General features: G+C 38.6%; 1 protein-coding gene across 5 annotated transcripts in view; it reads right to left on the bottom strand.

The window, feature by feature from the left end:
• EPS8 (epidermal growth factor receptor pathway substrate 8) overlaps nt 1–20,408 on the bottom strand; it is a 148,072-nt gene extending 127,664 nt beyond the window's left edge. For 2 of the 5 annotated variants that reach the window (XM_032473096.1, XM_032473097.1), the window contains exon 1: nt 20,037–20,160. The gene's annotated coding sequence lies outside the window, so the exon portion shown is untranslated. Of the gene's footprint in view, nt 1–20,036 lie in introns of all 5 variants that reach the window. The other 3 variants (XM_032473094.1, XM_032473095.1, XM_032473098.1) reach the window with 3 other exon arrangements.
• Between the last annotated feature and the right edge of the window lie 1,055 nt (nt 20,409–21,463).

Here is a 21,463-nt window from a genome sequence, read left to right as displayed (position 1 = left end):
CCGTTTTATATATGTATCACATTTTTTAATCTATTCATCCATCAAGGGACACTTAGGTTGTTTCCATGTCTTAGCTGTTGTGAATAACGTTACAGTGAACATGATATCAGATATCATCAGATACCAGGTATCTCTTCAACATCCTAATTTCATATCCTGTGTTTATCTAGCCAGTACTATGATTGCTGGATCATACGATAGCTCCATTTTTAATTTTTTGAGAAATCTCCATACTGCTTCCATAATGGCTGTACCAATTCCTACCAACAGCATACAAGGGTTCCCTTTTTTCTACATCCTCACCAGCCCTTCTCTCTTGTCTTTTTGATGATAGCCATTCTAACAAAGGTAAGGTAACATCTCACTGTGGTTTTGATTTGCATTTCTTTGATGATTATTAGTGATGCTGTGCACCTTTTCATGTACCTGTTGTAATTTATATGTCTTCTTTGGAAAAACATCTATTCAGATCCTCTGCTCACTTTGAGTCACATTATGTAATTTATTTTGTTTTGCTTCTGCTATTGGGTTCTATGAGTTCCTTATATACTTTGAATATTAACCCCTTGTCAGACATATGGTTTGAAAATATTTTCTCCCATCCCCTAGGTTGCCTTTTGATTTTGTTGTGCCCATTGCTGTACAGAAGCTTTTTAGTCAGATGTAGTCTCTCGTTTATTTTTGCTTCTGTTGCATTACCAAGACCAACATCAAGGAGTTTTTCTTTATATTTTATTCTACATGTTTTACATTTTTAGGTCTTCCACTTAAGTCTTTAGTCCATTTCAAGTTAATTTCTGTGAGTGGTGTAAAATAGATGCATTCTTTTGCATGTGGACATCCAGTTTTCCGGACAACATTTACTGAAGAGACTATCCTTTCCCCACTGAGCATTCTTGGCTGCCTTGTCAAATATTAGTTGACTGAGTTTATTTCTGGGCTCTCAATTCTGTTCCATTGATCTATGTATCTGTTTTTATGCCAGAATCATACTTTTTACTGCTGTAACATTATAATATACAGTTGACCCTTCAACACCATGGGTTTGAACTGCACAGGTCCACTTATACACAAATTTTTTCTCAGTAAATAGGCACTACAGTACTACACAATGTGAGGGTGGTTGAATCCACAGATGCAGAACTTTGAATGAAGGCCAACTATACAATTACACTCACATTTTTGACTGTGCAGGTATCTCCTAGCCCCTGCATTGCTTCAGGGTCAACTGTAGTTTGAAATTAGTGTGATACCTCCAGCTTCTTATTTCTGAAGTTTGCTTTGGCTAGTCTGGATTTTTGGTGGTTCCATACAAATTATATAGTTGTTTTTTTTTTCTATTTCTGTGAAAAATGCTGTTGAAATTTTGATAGAGGTTACACTGAATCTATAGATTGCTTTGGGTACTATTGACTTTTTAACAGTATAAATTCTTCCAATCCATGAACAAGAGATTTCTTTCCCTTTGTGTCTTCCTCAGTTTCTTTCATCAATGTCTTACAGTTTTCAGGATGGAGATCTCTCACCTCCTTGGCTAAATTTATTTCTAAGTGTTTTACTTTGATGTCATTGTAAATGGGACTGCTTATTTCTTTTTCAGATAGTTTGTTGTTGGTGTACAGAAAGGCAACTTATTTTTGTATATTGATGTCATATCCTGTGACTTTACTGAACTCATTAGTTAGTTCTGACAGTTTTTGGTGGAGTATTTGGGTGTCTTACATACGAGAACATATCATCTGCAAACAGATAGTTATGCTTCTTACTTTCCAATCTGGATGCCTTTTATTTCTTTTTCTTGCCTGAATGCTCTGACTAGGACTTCCAGTACTATAATGAATAGCAGTGGTTAAAAGTGGACACTCTTGCCTTGTTCTGGATCTTAGAAGAAAAGCTGCCAGCATTTCTCACTATGATGTTAGCTGTTGGCTTGTCACATATGGCCTTTATTATGCTGAGGTACATTCCCTCTCTAGACAATTTGTTCAGAACTGCGATCATCAAAGGATGCTGAGTTTTGTCAGATGCTTTTTCTGCACCTACTGAGGTGATCATATTTGTATCTCTCATTCCCTTGTATGGAAGAAATGTTTTTGTCTTACTGCTTTTAAAATTCTGTCTTTGATTTTAGATAGTGTTATTATAATGTATCCAGGAGTAAGCCATTTGGGGTTGAAATTTGGGAGGAGGGGATTATGAGCTTCATGAAGTTAGATGCCCAATTTTCTCCCCATGTTTGGTGAACCCTCAGCCATTATTTCCTTAAATAAGTTTTCTGCCCCTTTCTCCCTCTCTTCTCCTTCTGGAACTTCAGTATGTAGATTGTTTCTCATAATGGTGTCCCATAATTCATATAACTTTCTTCACTCTTTCATTCTCTTTTCTTTTTACTCTTCTGACTGGATAATTTGAAGTGAGCTGTGTTCTACTTCACAGATTCTTTCCTCTGCTTGATCCAGTCTGACACTGGTGCTCTCTGTTACATTTTTCATTTCATTCATCGCATTCTTCAGTTCCAGAATTTCTATTTGGTTCTTTTTTATGATTTCTCTCTCTCTGTTAAAATTCTCATTTTGTTCACTTGGGGGGGGGGCATGTTAAAAATGTTCATTGAATCATCTTTTTGCATTTTCTTGTAGGTCCCTGAGCTTCCTTAAAATAACTATTTTGATTTGGGGGAGGGGATAATTAGGTCTATTTGTTTATTTATTTTTAGAGGAAATACTGAAGATTGAACCCAGGACCTCGTGGATGCAAGGCATGCGTTCTACCACTTGAGCTATACCCTCTCAGCCAGGCTGGCTTTCTGCTTGTGCTCACTGACAGCTGCAAAGCTTCACTCTTATTGCTTCAGGGATGTACAGGGAGCTGGCCACAGGGTGCAGTGGGGAGCTGTTTGTGGATGAGGCACACACAGCTTTGGGGGTGCCAGGCATTCACTAACACCCTCTCACTCTCCCCTGAGGAAGAAATCATGTGCCAGGAAGGTCCCTGTTGGCACTGAACTGTGCCACCTTGGGGGAGGGATGATGCAGGTATAGTAAAATTCTTCCTAGCACCCCCTTCATTACATGCAATCTCAGATCTTTTTCTCTTTCCCTCAGAATGATGTGCTGAAACTTCTCTGCTGGACTACCAGACTTCCACAAGGGCATTACCGTCCATAGGTGATTGTCAAAATAGATACGCTTTGTGGGAAGAAAACTCGCATTCCCCCATGTAATGACATCATCCTTCTACAGCCCAAAGGGCACTTAGCCACCGATGCTCAGCTCAGATGGTGGCCCATAATCATTTCTGAGTCTGCAATGAGTTGGCCTCTTCTCACTTATATATGATATACAAAAGTATGTAGTAAATAATGTCTGTAATATATAATTTTTATCTTTCTTCTCAGCTTTTCAGCTTCACATGACTGTTTATATACCCCTATAGAACCGCATCATCACCTTCTATTTTCTTTTTTCCCCTTTGTTCTGGGATCAGAAAAAAGCTGCGCAAGTTTGTTCTAAAAGGTTAATAAAGAGATTTTTCATAAAGATCAAAGTGTTATACCTGTGACTTGAGTGAATGGACTATCATTTATATCATTTTTTAAACATTTTTTATGCCTCCCTCACTCCATGATTTAGTCCCAGCCATGGAGGGCCACCTTATTACCATCTGTATCCCTAGTGTTCAGCACTATATCTAGTTAAGAAAAATAGGTAGCTAATATTTTGAATAAATGGATTTTCAACTTCCTAACCAAATTCAAGAGAGCATCAGGCTTACGATAGTATAGTCACGTGAAGGCTTAAGATACTTAGATGTGGGGGACCAACTCTTCAATAAACTAGTTGTGTCACTTAGGGACAAATCACTTGACATGTCTTGATTTAATTTTCTTCATTAGTAAAATAAGACAGCTGAACTAAACAATCTCTAAAGTGTTCATATATTTTAAGATTCTTTATCATCTATTTTGACTACTCATAGACTCCTTTTTCTTTTTCTTAAATTGAGATTTTTTTTTAAATAATTAAGATAAAAAATGAGTCACCTCTAGATAGATTTTATGGTTGGGTCCTGATCCTTTACTGGCAAATACTATAGGTCTTCTTTTAGCAGAAAAGAGGGTTATAAAAGGTAGTTAATCAAAAGGTTCAATTTCAAAAATTTCCAAACTGGCCTAATCTCAGCATTTAATCTACAAATTACAGGCTCCAGCCAGATTTAACTTGAACAGTAAATTTCACAAGGGTAGAAAAAAAGGTAACAGTGATATATGATACATGGTCTTCGGCAGCCGAAGGACAACCTTGAGGCATCTATGGTGCAATATATGAAAGAATGACAAGAGATGGGGAAACAGAATGATTTCTATTGGAAACAAACTCTGTTTACCTTACAATTTCACCTCCAGAATGCTCTGGGAAGAGAGCAGGTAAAATGGTCACAAAGTGAATAAATGAATCCTGCTCAGTTTTTTAAAATCATACTTTGTTTACATGTAGCACAGGGACTGGAATCTCACTAACACCTAAAAGCATTTTAAGCATTTATTTACTGAATGTGTATTAAAACAAAAACTGGGTACCTATTGTGCATCCAGCATTGTGCCAAGGCACAAGACAGACAACGATTATTCAGACACATCCTCTACCTGCAAGTATTCAGACTGATTAGAGAGAAAAACAAGTAAATAAACCATAAAACACATCATAATTACTACTTTCAAGTAAGTATAAGATACCACTTGGGTACAAAGAAAGGACTTTCTTTCTGGAAAAGTGATCTTTAAGCCAAATATAAAATGATGCAGACAGTAAGATGAGGATGAGAGAGAGGAAACTCGGGCAGAGAAGACAGTGTGTGCAATGTCACAGGAGAATGAAGTTAATATATTCAGGAAACGGCAGTTGTTGTGGCATTTGGGGAGCACAAGAGTCAAAGGATGAGACCTGAAAGGAAAGTAGGGGCCATGTCACCCGTGCCTTCATGGGGTACCATTACAAGGAGGAAGTGGACTTTATAATGAACACATGGGGAACCAATGAAGAATTTTAAGCAACATAAAACTATGATTAGCAGTGAGGAAAGGGAAGAGAGGGGTGCTCCTGTCACCCATTTTGTAACAAGAATCAACAGGATTTGATGACTGATCACTTACAGGTGGAACAGAGCAATGGTTAAGGCGTACAGAGTCCAGAAAGATTCACAGACTCCCAGTGTTACCATTTGGGTAACAGTGGCTCCATGCAGAGGAACAGGAAAAGGAGAGAGGAGAGCGGGGTTAGGAAAAAGGCAACAATAGATCTGGGGACGTGTGAAAACCAAGCAGCCTGTGCAAACCATTCAGGTACAGTCAGAACTAAAGGGCTAGAGCTCAGGAGAACAGCAGGAGCTGAAGATAAAGAATTGAGAGTCAATGTTCTCACTGAAACAATGTGAGTGACTGAAGTCACCTCGGAAGATAATGAGACATGAAAGGAGAAAAACTGAGCAAAATTCAGAAACTTCTCAACTTGTGTTAAGATTATGAACAAAATGATGAACTGAGACCTCCCCACTTCCCCACAAAAAAAAGAACGTGCTGGCTCTCCCTGCTACCAACAGAGGATGCTAGAACTTACTTTAGAAGATTACTGTTTTGGAACAACTTTTAGATATCTATTAAACTCCAAGGAGCAGAGCTTCTTAATGAACATTTAAGTGCAGATGGATAACAAAGGAAATCAGAAAGAATAACACCATGGGAGCCAAAGGAAGAGAATATTCTTAAAAAAAAAAAAGTGATCATATATTCACTCAGCAAACATACAATCTACAGAGTGTTAGATTATCTAGGTGATAAAAATTCCATGGTGAACAAAACACAACCCATGTCCTCTAAGAGCTTACAGGTAAATGCTACAGCAAATTCAAGTATGATAAAAAATCAAATGCATTCCTTTTGGTTTGGCCTTTGGAAGACCATAGATACCCCAGACACATGAGCTCAGGCACCGGACTACAGTGGGTTGACTGATGTAGGAAAAGTGAGGAGGAGGAAACAACAAGTATAAGCTTCTCATCAAGAATCTTAGCTGGAAACAAGACAGAAATAAGGCACCAGCGAGAGGACATTAAGAGAACAGTTTCCAGATACACATAATAACCACACCAAGAGCACATGAACTCCAGAAGCCTACTATATCAACACTCTCACACACCCAGACACATGAGAGAAGAGTAACATTTTAAACTGACTCCATAATACATTTTATAAGAGACAGAGACCTAAATGATTAAAGTTACATTCCAGTGTTACTCATTTTGATTATTAATGATTCTCTGACTTCAATTTGGTTTAAGTCAAGTTGAAAATTAGAAGGCAGTCATGAGGTCCAAGAACTTCCACCATCTTCACAGGAAGAAGGAAAACAAATGAGACCCTTGCATGCAGTTTGGGATTAAAGCTATGCCTGGGACCCATTACCTGTTAAAGAGAGACACGTGAAATCTTTTAGAACTGGGTTTTGGAGTCCCTTCAGGAGATGCTGGAGAAAGGTAAAGTGTTAGGAGTGGGAAGAGAGACATGGTATGGTAGAATCAAGTAAGTATTCTAAGCTCAAATACTTACCAGAAAAAAAATCGTGTGATTTTAGTAAGTCTAGCTAACCAAAGTCTGCATCAGTTTTATCATCCAGCAAATAATCTCAGGACAGGATGTTTCAACATAGCATACAACAGGAACTATATACATACCTGAGAAAAAGAAAAAAGTTCCCATCCGTGTCTCGCAAGCATTTATAAGAGGTGAGATGGTGATTAGAAGTCAGTGTGCGACGAGACAAAACTGATTCACCTTGGTATCTAAAATTCTCATCTTTGTAGAAACTACTTATGAAATGGATAACAAAGGCTGGAACTCTTATATGACTTTAATAACATAATCAACGATGTGTATTTATAAAATGCCTGATGCGAGAAAAGCAGCCTCGTTTTATTCGGATGGTTGCAGACTGCTGCTGGAAATGCACAAACTAATTCACTGCAGCAGAAAAGCATGGAAATGATTCCACCATCTCTTACCAGTTCATTCACGTTTTACTTTTTTCATTAAGAAAATATCTTCCAAAATAACGAACTTTTAGTATGTCATCAATTTAAAAAAAAAAAAAAAAAAAGCTCCTCTGGCCATGATTTGTTTGGTAATGACTTGCTAACATATAAGAAGGAGAAACCAAAATGAGGAACTAATGAATTAAGTTTTCTTCTGGAACAAAAGTGCTTCTATATTATGGATTTAGCAAACCTGCATAGATGGATTTAAATGTCTACCCCTTCCTTCTTCCCTCCCCATCCCCCCAACTAGTATACAAGCCTAGGATTATTTAAGCTATCAGCGTCCAGCTGTAACTCTCAGTTAGGTGGGAAAATCAGGTGACGAGGCTGCCAAAGGGACTCTAATTATTCTCCTCCTTTCCGTGATCCTGTCATGTACCGTCAGGTAGGCACGATAAGGGGAAGGTTAGCAGGGCTTTCTATAATAGCCACAAAAATATCTGGCCCAAATCACTAAGAAAGGGAGAAAACTCAGGCAGGCACTCTAATCCTTCTGTAGCCCACAGAGTAATCGATGGTTTGATATATATTTATTCTATCAGAATTGACTTTTTTAAAAGTCCAGTGTCAATCATGGCTCAACCCATACATGCTGACTTATAATTTAAAAACAATTCTTGCTCCTGTTCCAAACAAGCTCTATGTAATGCAAATAAGCAAGTTGTTTGAAATAGATAGTTATGAATCTTTCATTCATAGTAGCTAACGAGAAACACATGAGCCAAACACAGTGTGGGGATGGGTTCAGTGGTGTGTAATCTGCGAGGGGTGTTAGGAAGTGCTGGGCTCCACCAGAGGAGTCCCCATCTTTCTTTCTTGCAAATAAAATGCAAAGGCTTCAGATGACAGAGGGTCTTAAAGTTACCCACATTCCAAATTCACAGTAAGAAATAAAATGTTTCCCCATCTCTAAAGATTACCACTTTACAACCAGCCTGAGATCTTTCGTATGACTTCATTTTATGAATAATGACTTCTTCATTCCTAAAAGTTTCCAAGAAAAAAATACTGAGTAGTGTCTATAAAACTAACACAAACCATATTTGTCTGATCTGATCTTAAACTGAACTTAACAGTTGAAAAATCTTTCAAAAGGAGTACTGATATACCGTAATTTTTCTCAAAGCTGTTCATAAATAACAGATGTTCTTTTGTGGAATTATTATAAAATCATACATAATTTGGAAATGAACTTATTTTATAAATCTACAATATCAGTATGTGTTGCAAAATATAACACAAAATGTGAATACCTTCACTCTCTTAGAAACTAAAGAGGAAGGAAGGAGAGAGGGAGAGAGAAAGAAGCCAGAAAGATTTTCTTTACTTTCCACATTTTTGACCATTTATCTAGAATTTGATGCTTCTTTTAAGTTTTTTATGCTTCTTTTAATCTAGGTTTCTGACACTGTGCACTCAGTAAGGACAGCAACCTTGCCTGTCTTTTTAATTACAGTATCTTGATTATTTACTAATATAAGCATTCATTTAATATTTCTTTATTGACAGATAAATTTCACTGAAACAAAATTATTTCCTATTAAATAAAGCAGTATATGTCCAGAACTGTTAGAACAAGAAATTAGATTGGGTTGAATCATGTCAGCGGGGCGGCTAACGGTTTAGCCAAATCCTTATTCTTGCATAACTGTCTCATATATGCATATCACAAAAGGATCACTGGAGAACGTTGAAATGAATCAAACAAGATCTATCACCACTACAATGAACAGAACTCACCCTCACATACAAAAAACAGTTCTATATGTACTTTATTACATTCAATATCCATTTGTGTACACATCCTTCTTCAATAATTCTCCTTTTAAAAGTAATTTTACCCCAGTATTCTCCTTCCCAGTGACTGCTATGATCGACAGTAATAACAAAAACTTAGTAAGAGTAAGGGGGAAATAGGAAGCTAAGGTGATCACAGCTTTTAAAGGTTCTTTCAGGGAAAAAAAATACACCTAATTTAGTTTCTTTTGCCTTTAAAATTAACCCAAGTTCTCAAGTCAATTCCTTGTAAAATTTTATACACTTCCGTCCTCCTTTGGAAGAGACAAAAACCCAGCAGCTTTTGATCAACTACCTCATCTAAAAGCTCCCCCTCAAATTTATATCTACCCTCTCAGCATCACAGAACTAAATCAGCCACCATGGATTGCAAGCATGTGTTACACCTAATGTCCAAAATCCAACTAATGTCCACATTAGCCTAATAAAATCAACGTTAGCTAGCAAGATCTGTTAAATCTTGCAAGAATAGGAATAGCTTGGAACCCAAAGACTTTTATGCAATGTTTATTTATTGAATAAATATTTAGTATATACTTCTATCAAGTGACTCATGGTTCTTTACAGTACATAAAATAGAAGTTCCCCGTATGTAGCTCATGGACAGCACACTAGTGGTAAAAATGGCCTGTGGGTTCTTGACAAATTTCACTATTTCTACTTTTGCTGTTGCCAAACAATTTTATTATCAGATTCTACCACGACTAGTTTTCCCAATCATTTTACCACTTAATGCATTGGTTTGGAATCTTAGTTTGACCACATAAATGCCTACAAAAAGCATACATATAACAGAAAATATAATTGGTAGCTGTTGGGTTAAATTATTCCATATTCTCAAGCCTCCTCTTCTGTAGTACAGTGATAGCTCACAAAATCATACTTCAAATATTTCATTGCCTGGCAGAGAGAAAATGGAAACAATCATAGATAAAGACAAAGGTAAAGGCGGGGGTGGGGGTGACTCTGGAGGTAAGATGAGAACTTACTTTTATTCCTGTTTGAAGACCCTTTAGAAGACCATGGATTGTTCTATACAAAATTTTTTTTTATATTATATAGCTTCACTTTTTTAATATTTTTTATTGATTTATAATCATTTTACAATGTTGTGTCAAATTCCAGTGTAGAGCACAATTTTTCAGTTATACATGAACATATATATATTCATTGTCACATTTTTTTCGCTGTGAGCTACCGTAAGATCTTGTGTCTATTTCCCTGTGCTATACAGTATAATCTTGTTTATCTATTCTACAATTTTGAAAGACATAAATTTGAATTCAAATTCTAAAATTTCCTACAGTGTTAAGGGGCTCCTACAGAACAAGATATTAAAAAAAAAAAAAAGTCAGTAGCATATATTCTAATCTACAAACAAAACCAGGGTGGATCTTTTCTCATTAGTTTAAAAACTGAATGGTTTTAAGATGCATTCCAGCTGAAGTTAGTCACTGTGAATGTATTTACTCAGGACAAGGTTTCATTATCCTCATAATGAGACTTTACTCCTTCCAAAATGATGTACTTACTCCCCAAAGAAGATGAAGGTGATGAGGGCTACAATCACTCCTTTGTTACCAGCTCTCCGACAGCCTAAACTTAACCTTCACTGTCATAAGCACCATGAATGTCTCTTTTATTCAGATTTCACTCTCCCTGGCTGAGATCTCACCCGGCAGTGAGAAAGAGTTCGAATAGTAACTGGAAAGATAGCAAAGTTATGAAAGATACACTTTTCAACTAACATCATCTGAGCGCTGAAAAAAGCTGTCGGACACTGGGGCTGAAGGACGGTGTAACTCGGGGAGGAGGGAAGCTGGATGGAGAAGGGGTGCCGTGGGGAAACCCATGTGGTCGTTTGTCTGCCTCAAGATTTTTATAAGACTATTTTCTTCATAAGACCATGGAAAGTAGCGAGTCAAGATTAAGCTGAAAAATGTGAAATTCAGCCAAGTGCATGGACGCTGTCATAAATGGGGCTGAAACTTTTTGTTTCAGTCATTTGGATGAGAAATACATGAAAATGTAAAGTAACATAAAAAGAAGAGATGGCACTTTCAACCCTTAATTTATTCTGTAATTCTATGAAGATAGCAAATATCCTAATGGACCAAAAAAAAAAAAAAATAGGAAACTGATTATTCCTAAATTTAAATGAAGTTACAAACATTTTTATTCTATATTATTCGTCACACATTATTGTTCCGGCTTGGCTATCTTGGCTATCTTGGCTCATTCATTTAAAAAGAGAAAAGATAAGACTTTAAGCAAATCTGTGAAGTCATGCACATTAAAATCTTCAGAGGGCTATTTTCCTCCATAATTAAAAGCACCCGCTCTAATATACATCCTTCAGGCATACATACTAATTCTACACTTTTATATGCATGAGTATCATATGAATAATGCTCCAAGATTTGGCCTAATGACTAGATTTTTATCACAGAAAGAATTCTATTGCTTTTACATTATTCAGAGTCTAACAAGGTCCCACAAAAGAGCTAAATAAAAGAACTACCAACAAAATTAATGTTCTCTTTTGACTAAAAGGATCCTGCGATGTAAAAGTACACATATAACCTAGCGGGTAGTTCACAAACTAAACAGACTTCACAGCAGAAGCTCTGCTAACATAAAGAAACACACCAAAATAGTAAAGACAAATCAACCTAAAAATAGGGTTTCTAAGTCAATATTTCTAAATTAAAGAGTAATATTTTTAAATCCCAATATACAGTTGGTCATAAAACAGTTAAGTGTTTTTAAAACACACTGGAAAGAGAAATAGGAGATTACACACACACACACACACACACACACAAACACACACACACACAAACACAAACAACATGAGCACGCTTATTTGGGGGAAAAGATCTACATAGCTATAATAATCTTCTATTTTCTTCCATATATAAAAGTTAAATGTATCTTCTCTATCATCACAAGCATATCTTCAAATTTAAAATCAACATACACTTATAACCATCTTATTGTATATTCATGTCTAAAATTATCATTAACTTCAAATGTCAAAAATTATTGTAGAAAATTTAATGGTGCTCAATGTCTTCTCAAAAGTGACAAATTTTACCCATATTTTTCTTTATGGACTTGTTTTGTGGCTTATATTTTTTAAAACATTTATTTTCTAATGAAAAATATTAGAAACAATTACAATATTACAAAACATTACAAAATATTAGAATCCACAGAAAAAATTAGAGTGTCTAATGATCACAAACATCATATTTCAGACACTGGAAACATTCTATTGTTGCATTAAACCAATAGATATATCAATTATATGCATGCATTTTTAGAATAAGGGACAATATTCTAATGGTGCTAATAAAAGATTTTCTGAATAAAATGAAATTCTTATCAATAGCCTTCTACAGAGGACTTTAAAAATATCTTTTCCCCTCTACTTAAATATAAACTTCTCTTCCTTCTATTGATCTGTTTTTTTCCTATTTTCTCTTTCCTTTTTTTTCTCCCCTTATATTAAAAACAATCTTTCAACTACAGAACTCTGACCTCTATCAAGCACATAATTCATTCACCTAACAAATCATTTTTGCACATTCCCAAGTATTATGTTTCAAGTTCTGCTGAGAAACTGTTCATGGGTCTTAGAATTCAGGATTGGCTCAAATAGGACTAGATCCTGCCTTTGTGGGACACTAGATTTTTATGTTGCTATGCTACTAAATGTGAGAATGGTTTGAGACAGGACCTCTGATTTCACCCAAAACACACAAGTGCTCTTTCTTAATAAAATCACTTGAGTGTCACAGGACTGAAAAAGAACATGAGAATTTATCGACCACATAAAGGACTACATTCAGAGAGTCATATGATTAGAAGAAGGGATTCATGCAATTCTTAACACAGGTTTGGTACCTTTATTCTCTCCTACTCCAGTGCAGTGAATACTCTATTGTATAGTTACTTATAAAAATGAAAAATAACTGGCTATTCAGTTCTTCCTAATGGTCTGGTAGGCTCCATGTGTGAGAATGTGCGGAATGCCTACCCGCTCTACACGTGTCAGACGTATTCACTTTTCTGCCTGGAAGGCCCTGGTGTCCCACCTCATACTCTCACTCTTGATCTCAAAAATTTATCCTATAAATACCAAATGTCACATCCCCCCATAAAGACTTTCTGATTCCTTCAACCACAGTGAGCCTCTCCCTTCTCCTATGTACTGAGATATAAATATCACTATGTATATATATTTTTCTTTTTTTCACTTAGTCTACCCCCAACAACTGTGCCAAGTAGGTACTACTATCATTTCCACCTCGTAGATAAGAACACCAAGGCAGGTGAGGTCTCTCTGATTCCAAAGTCCACTGCTTGTTTGCTTAATATGTACTCCACTTAGCTCCACACTCTACTGAGATGGTTGCCTGGGTGCCTCCAGTCTCTGGGTTCCCTGATGACAGAAGGCAGAGATCCTGTCTTGTCCATCTCTCTGTTTCTAGTGTCTGGCACAGAATAGGTATTCGATAATACAAATGCTCGATACACGATGAACGAATAAATGAAATGCAATTATGTTCAACTTCCCCTGTGAAGAAAAACTCATCCCCTTCTGAATATTCTAAACATACATCTGTAAAGAGCATAAGAGTTATTGCTGACTTCAACCAGCAAACATTTCATGAGTGCGCATTACATGTGATGCACTGTGCTGTGCTGAGAACAACTGAGACTCAGTTCCCTGTCCTCCAGAAACGTAATTCAACAGGGGACAGTGATAAACAACTAGCTAATTGCTTGTTTGGTTTTTCCTAGTCTCCGGCAATTTCTTCCCTTTAAGGGAACCTCATTCTTTATAAACATGTTCCAACACCTCACACTTCTGGGTCAGTGGGATGCAGATCAGTCAATAGGGAAAAAAAAAAAAGTTAAAAGCATCTCCACGGATCTCAAAAACACAATCTTTTAAGCCATTCTTGTTTAGATCAGTAGTCATTTAAGCAGTGTACAGCGTTAAAGAAAACAATGAAGTCAAGGCCACCCTGATAGTATCCTTGCACTTTTTCTTTCACAAGAGACAGCATCGCAAAGTGAAAAGGACATGGGTTTTGAAGTCAGAAAGATCAGGATTTCCATCCCAACTCTGTCCCTTTCCCCCCATACAGACCACAGACAAACTGCTCTATCTTTCTGAGCTTCTTTCTTACCTGTAATACGGAAATAAGGAGACTCGCCCTAAAGGGCTCTTACAAGAGTTGAAAGGGATACCACATGTAACACCTGCCATACCAATGATGCTAGTTTTATGATTTCTGATCTCTCCAGATGCTACCTGGAGAGTACCGGTCAACTGTAATTACAATAGTACTTCTGGCCCCAGTGTCAGTAACACAAAGTGTTTACCAAAAGAAAGGTACCTGAAAAAAGCCACTTGAAAAGAGGCAAGACGAGGGGCATGGGATAAGATTCACACCCATGTAGTTAAGTCTCAGGGTTCTAGATGGTGCATATATCATCTGCCTCTTCTTGGCATACACCCTGCAAATCCCTTATTTCAGATCATTTTTGTGAAAAATAAAGATTTATTGATTATTTCTACGATTAGATCTCAAAGAACTGGCATATGTCATTGTGTTAAGGATTCTACTTCTCACAAAGAATCTCTGAGCTCGTGAGGAAGAGGGAAATGACTTACAAACAATGTCCAGGAACCCACCTCCGCATATAGTCCAGGCACTATTCCATTCTGGTTTCCAAGTCATTTCTCAGTTGTTTCTTTTAAGAAATTTTGCAAAGCATGTTAAAAAAATCAAATAAAAATGCTTTCCTTTCCATCCTAAACCTAATTTATAATCTACTTAACTTAAAAATCACATTTACTGGAAGTTCACAGACAGAAAAGTGAATCTAGATACGTACCTTACACCTTTCAAAAAATCAACTCAAAACGGATCATAAACCTAAAAGTAAAATGAAAACCTGTAAAACTTCCAGTGGGAGGAGAGAAAACTGGGTGGCCGTGGTTTTGGTGTTGAGTGTTTGAGTACGACACCAAAAGCCTACCTATGAAATTGGTAAGTTGGCCTTTATTAAAATTAAAAACATTTGCTTTGTAAAGACACTGTTAAAGAAATAAAAACACAAGCGAAACTGGAAAAAAAATTTTGCAAAACACATATCTGATAAAGTGCTTGTATCAAAAAGATATAAAGAATTCTTAAAATTCAACAATAAGAAAACAGACAACCCTATTTTTAAAAAATGGGCAAAAGTTCAGAACAGACATCTCACAAAAAGAAATATGCAGATGGAAACAGCATATGAAAAGATGCTTAACATTAAATGTCATTAGGGAATGGAAAATTGAAGCAATGAGCTATCACTATATACCAATTAGAATGGATAAAATCCAAAAAACTGATAATATCAAATGTTGTCAAGGAGCTTGCATTCACTGCTGGTGGAAGTGCAAACAGGTATACAGCCACTCTGGAAAATGGATTGGCGATATGTTACAAAGCTAACCAGAATCTTACAATATGATTCAGCAACCTTGTTCCTAGGTATTTACCCAACTGATCTGAAAACTTATGTCCACACAAAAAATTGCCAATGAACATTCATAGCAGTTTTAATCATAGTTACCAAAAACCAAAAACAAGCAAGATATCCTTCAAAAGATGGACAGATACACCAACTGTGATATATCCATACAATGTAATATAATTACATGACAAAAAGAAATGAGCTATCAAGCCAGAGGAAGACACGAATGGACCTTAAAAGCATATTCTTAGGAAAGAAGCATTGTGCCAAGGCTATATGATTCTAATTATATGACGTCTGGAAAAGGCAAAACTATAGAGACAGTTAAAAAACACAAAAACAAAAACAGTGGTTGCCAGAGGGAGGGGGCTAAGGGAGTGATATGTGAAGCACAGGGGATTTTTAAGTGTTGAAATTATTCTATATGATATTTTGATACTATAATGATAGCTACATGAAATTATACATTGCCAAAACCCATAGAACTTTACAGGACAAAGAGTGAAATTGAATGTGTGCAAATTTTGAAGAAATCATTTAGAAGGTCAGGGGATCCCAGAATGGAATGCAGACTGTGACAAAAGTATCTAACCGTATCATAAACGTGTATAATAACCTCGCTAAAGGGGACGGAGGGAAAGGAGTGGAATCTGTAAGGCTAAGTGGAACCTGTAAAAGGAACTGCACATAAGCACTGTACTCTAGTGGATCAGGCTATTTCCCCTTCTCTGTAAAGGAAGTACAGGTTAACAACTTTGATACCACTATCCATGTGTAATGGAATTGAAAATTTAAGTAAATGGATGGTAGATGGCAGGAGCCAGGTTTTTTCACCTTGCTGGAGTGACTGCATAGATAAGCAAGAAGAGAAATCCAGAATGATGAGGTACAGGAAGAGATATCCACATGAACTCATAGTCAGCTTAAAACAGATACACACTGTTATACAGAGAAGCATGTATAGGTAAGTGTATATACAGAGGTTTGTATACACACATATGTATTTCCTGCTGTCAGATGAGAGACTAGAAGTAATGACACCCCAGCAGCAACATGAACACCTAGCACCCAGATTTTGGCTTTTAACACCATTTCCCAAGAAAATGAACCAGATTCTTTCTGGCTGACTCTAGGCCTGGGGCAGGAAATGGAAATATACAAGATAATCCTGGAGCATCTTTTAATGCTAGAAAGTAAGGAAATTATTAAAAAAAAAAAAAAACTCACATTAATGGAGATATGTCAAAAGAGCACAGAAACTAACTGAAAAGAGCTCCCAATGGCCAAAGCTGAAACTATTTGAAGAACAAAATTAAGTAGTATTGGGTTATAACCCAAAGTATAAACATATACCCAGCAGCCCAGACCAATATACGCAAATGATTGAGTAAATTAATAAATGGGGGAAAGAGACAAATCTGCCACACAGAAAAATTCCCAGAATTCTCCTCCCTCAAGGAGGAGAAGCATAACTCTCCACTTCCTAAGGATGGGCTGTACACTGTTCTTCCTTCTAAGAAACAGCATGGAAAGAAAGAGAGTAACTTTTCAGTAAGGAAAACTAACAAACACTGCCTCAGCCAGGTGATCAAGGTCAGTATCAACAGTGACAAATCATGTTAATAGAACCTTGATACTATGTGGTAAAAACAGCACTTTGCCTCTGTGATCTTCCTCCCCAAAACCAGAAACCTCAGATCGTGAGAACAGTATTAGACTAATTCCAACAGAGGGGATCCTACAAAATCCCTGACCAGTACTCCTCAAAACCGTGGAAGTCATTGAAAACAAGGTAAGTCTAACAAACTGTCATAGCCAAGAGGAGCCTACGGAGATGTGACAACTAGGTGTAATGTGGCATCCTAGGTGGCAGGTCCTGGAGCAGAAAAAGGACATTAGACTAAAAACTAAGGAAATCTAAATAAAGTTCGAACTTGAGCTAATAATAATGTACCAATACTGGTTCACTAATTGTAACAAATACTAATGTAGAATAGTAGTAAGATGGGAAATTAAATATGAGGGTATTCTAGAAGTCACTTTACTATCTTTACACTTTTTCTGTAAATCTAAAAAATAAAATATATATTTTTTAAAATACCATTTAGGAATGTATCTAGAAAACACTGAATAGGCTGTAGTGAGGCACAGAAGAACTTCACATCTTCCCTGGATATGTTACGTCTCAAATGTTTACAACTATTCTGTTACAGAATTTTTCTTGAGAAAATATTTTCAATCACTAACAGCTGCAAACAATTTCATGCAGTAATTCCCAGCAGGGATGTACTATAATGAAGTACTTTAACAAAAATTCCACCTTTTCCCCTTACATGTGACTGCAGATGTCTGAAGGTTTGTAACTTGTCATTAACTTGGGCTGTTTTGTGATGATCCAAATAACTACCAAACATGTTTAGTACAACTCAGAAAAGCTAACTTAAATTTTATCTAAATCAAATCAGTGCTAAAATATCCAACAAAACTTCAAGCATCTAAAGCAAGACCTTGAGAAAGACTATCATCTTTTTATCCTGGATCTTATATTTTCTTATACAAACCATGGTTCAAGTGAGCTGCTGCAGAATTAAAGGAGATAAATGAAAACAGAAGAATGTGGAGAAGAATTAAAAAGTAGTGGGCGAGCGTGTGTGTATGTAATGTAAGAAAAGGAAAGGACTAGGACTTGAAATCTATCAATTAAAAACACTGAAAGCAAAGAGTAGGAAGCCTACGTCATAGCATAAAAAAGAAAAGGACTGATATCTAAAAACTATCAGCATAAATAAAAAATTAAAAGCAGGAAAAGCTAGAGATAAAAACAAAACACAATCTTTACATTTGATCAGAAACAAGCAAAGTGTTCAAAATTGGACATCAGATTCCTGACAGGGAACAAACAAAAACCATTTTAAAGAAACTTCACCCTAACTACAATTTAAAATATTCCTTCACTATTAATAAAAAGTTAAAAATCGCCATATAATGATATTCAATGACACCGGAAAGTGGGAGGAAAAAAAAGATTACAAAGAGAATGTATCAAATATTGTGAACCGTGGTTAACTCACAATAGTGGAATTAAAAGCAAGTTATCTTTTCTTCTTTCCTTTTTTTCTGCTCTGAAGTGAACGACTTGTGGAATTTTTAAAAGTCTTAATCTCTGAATTCTGCACTAAAGGCATTTTATAAAATGTTATTATATCTGTGACACATTCTACCTTACCCCTTACATGCCAAGTCTATAAATGGCATTATTTTTCAAATTGGTAAGTAAAAATGTGAACCCAGGACCAAAAATTTTCCATACCAGCAACTTAAGAACTATAGTAATATATCCAGAAAACTCCAATTCCAAAGTGAAAATCTATACTAGGTGAGAAAGGATGGCACTGACTTTAATTTTCAATGACCACACGATCTAAATTACTAGTGTACACTTTCCAAAACCCAAGTCGCTGTAGAAGAACGGTATCCTTTCAAGGGAAATAAATTAGAAGCAATACACAGCACAGTTACTTTGTTATATGTATATAAAGAATCCTTTTGGGAATCCTAATTCTTCTACCTCCCCAAAAATAATAAAGCCAAAATCAAACTATTCACGTGCATCTGAAATCAAGTTTTATCTGAACTTAACATAATTAGCTATTCTTTTTATTATCAGAGGCAAGGCGAGAACTGAAACCTTAAAAGGGAAAGTAATAATACATTTCACTAAAATATGTTTTATAAAAGTGGGTTCCCATTCTACTGCTCTTGATGTCCATGGATTTCAAAGCCCAATACCTAATTCAGTGACCTACCCCTAAAGCGCTATGGGTACCACGGGCAAAGAAGGATTTGAGAAACAATGTAAAGGGAGGGGACAATCCGTGCATAGACTCTGCATACAGGTAGTCCTCGAAAGGAAAGTAGAAAGTGAGAGCATAGGAGGAGCGAACAGGGTTTTGGAATCCACTCCAAAGGACATTAATTGACAAAGACACCAGAAGGGCCGTCTCCCCAAAAGTAAAATGGTGAGTGAGCGGAGGGGAGCAAGCTAAGAAAGGAAAGTCAGCAGGAATTAGGAGTGACAACTATGCACAAAGAAAGATCCGTCTTGAAATTTGATGGGGTGGGCGATCGTGGGACCTCCTCGGAAAGTGTCTATTGGAAAAGAATCCCCCCCCCCCCGATTTGGGGATGGGGAGGGCGGTCTCCAAACCCCAAGTCTAAGACCAGCCCGGAGAAGAATACGCTCGTTCTGGAGTCGCCCCACAGACCAGATAAGCGCAGGTGTATCTGCGGCAGCTCAGGTTACCGGGAAATATGACAAGGACACCGTGAATCTTCTCTGCCCACCCCTCCCGGAGCCCCGGGCGTGGCGGCCGGGCGGCCGAAGGTCGGCACCCGCTCCGGCGCCCCAGGACCAGCGCGCGGACGCGCTCCGGCAGCAGCGCCCTCGCACACCTGGCTCCCGACACCAGTTGAAAGCGGTCAAAGTGAATGAAGGCGGACGCGGCGCCTGGCAGCGCTCCACCCCGGGCACACAAAGGCGGATTCCGAAAATCGACGGAGGTTCCGAGCCGCCGGACCCCGGCGGGCGCTCTTCGCCGAGGGGCTCTTACCTCGGATCCGCCCTCGGGGCCGCGGCTCCCCCGGAGGCGCCTCGAGCCCACAGCCGGCGGGAGGAGGCCGGGAGAAAGCCCCCGACGCGGACCGCGCCCTCCCAATCCTCCGCGAGCCGCCCAGCCGCCGTCGGCGCCCAGCCGAGGAGACGCGGTCTCCGGGGCGAGCACAGCGCCGGCCTCGCGCTCGGCGAGACCGCCTCGCCCGCCGCCGCCGCCGCCGGGGAACTCTGGCGCTGCCCGCCCGCTCGCCCGCTCGCCCGCTCGCCCGAGCCGGCCGCGCGCCGCGCATGCCCAGTACCCCGCGGGGAACGAGCCAGCGAGCGCGCGCCGCGCGGCCCGGAGCCCGCTCCACTCTCCGGGTCTTGGCGGCAGCCGAGCGGCAGAGTATCTGGTCGACCCCAGCGCTGGAGGCGAATATGCCGGAGGGGCCATGGTGGGCGGGAGAGGGGAGGGAGGAGAGAAGGCAGGGCCCCGCGCCGAGTTATCAAGGCCGGGATCAAAGTCAGACCGAGGTTCAGAGCCGCCGACAGGTTTCCAGAAGTGCCCTAGCAGGACCGACTAGCAGCTGGGAGACGCGGGCCGGGGAATAGAGCGGGAGGAGAGGTTTGCCCCGGGCAAGAGTTGATGCCCCGGGCAGAGGGAGCGCTCCAGTTACACCGGGTCCTGGAGCGCAATTCGTGGCTACCAACCTACGGGCAGTAAACCTGCCAGAGACCCGCCAGCCTTCGTCTTCCTCCTCGGGCCCTTACACCTATTTTTTTCCCCTTTTGTCATTTCCCTCTTTTTTTTTTTTTTTTTTTTTCGTCTCCACTCATGCTGTAAATTGTTGGCACCCAAGGGCCTCCAGTTCTGTCCCTTAGAGTCTTCAAACTGCCGGTCCTTAGCTGCAAGCAGCAAGCCCAGACCCGCTTCGCACGCCTGCCTTGGCTCCTATTTTTCTGGTAGCTCTTGCCAAGATCCTGATGTGGTTTGAAGTAGTGGAGGCTTCTTTCACGTCATGTCTCTCCCTCTCGTAACTTAAGCAACCCTCACAACCTTCTCTCCCCTGAGCAGCCCCCAGGGCCACCAAATGAGAAGTCTTTCCATCTGTGAGCATTGCCTTTGCTTGGTCGTAAAACTCCACGTTTGTCATGGATATACCCCCCTCCTTTCTAACTTTTTAAGGTCACTTGATTCCCAGAAATCAACGAAAGACTATAAAATAAACTTGGCTTAAATAGATTGGATCTGCTTGCTTTGTGAAGCAAGGGAAAATCGCAGTCAGAGGAAAGAGGGATTTCAGACCAAGGTGGGAAATAAAACCATTATGCGAAAAGTTGGAAAAGATCTTAAGTCCAGTCCACTGTCTTAGGTAGGAATCCTCTCTCCAGTATTTCCACTACACCATCAACCACTTAAACTTTCCCATTGTTGGAAATCTCCAT

Source organism: Camelus ferus, chromosome 34 (assembly GCF_009834535.1).
Source record: "Camelus ferus isolate YT-003-E chromosome 34, BCGSAC_Cfer_1.0, whole genome shotgun sequence".
In the NCBI taxonomy this organism is placed as follows: domain Eukaryota; kingdom Metazoa; phylum Chordata; class Mammalia; order Artiodactyla; family Camelidae; genus Camelus; species Camelus ferus.
The sequence above is the reverse complement of the archived record's forward strand: the minus strand, read 5'-3'. Positions and strand labels throughout refer to the sequence as shown.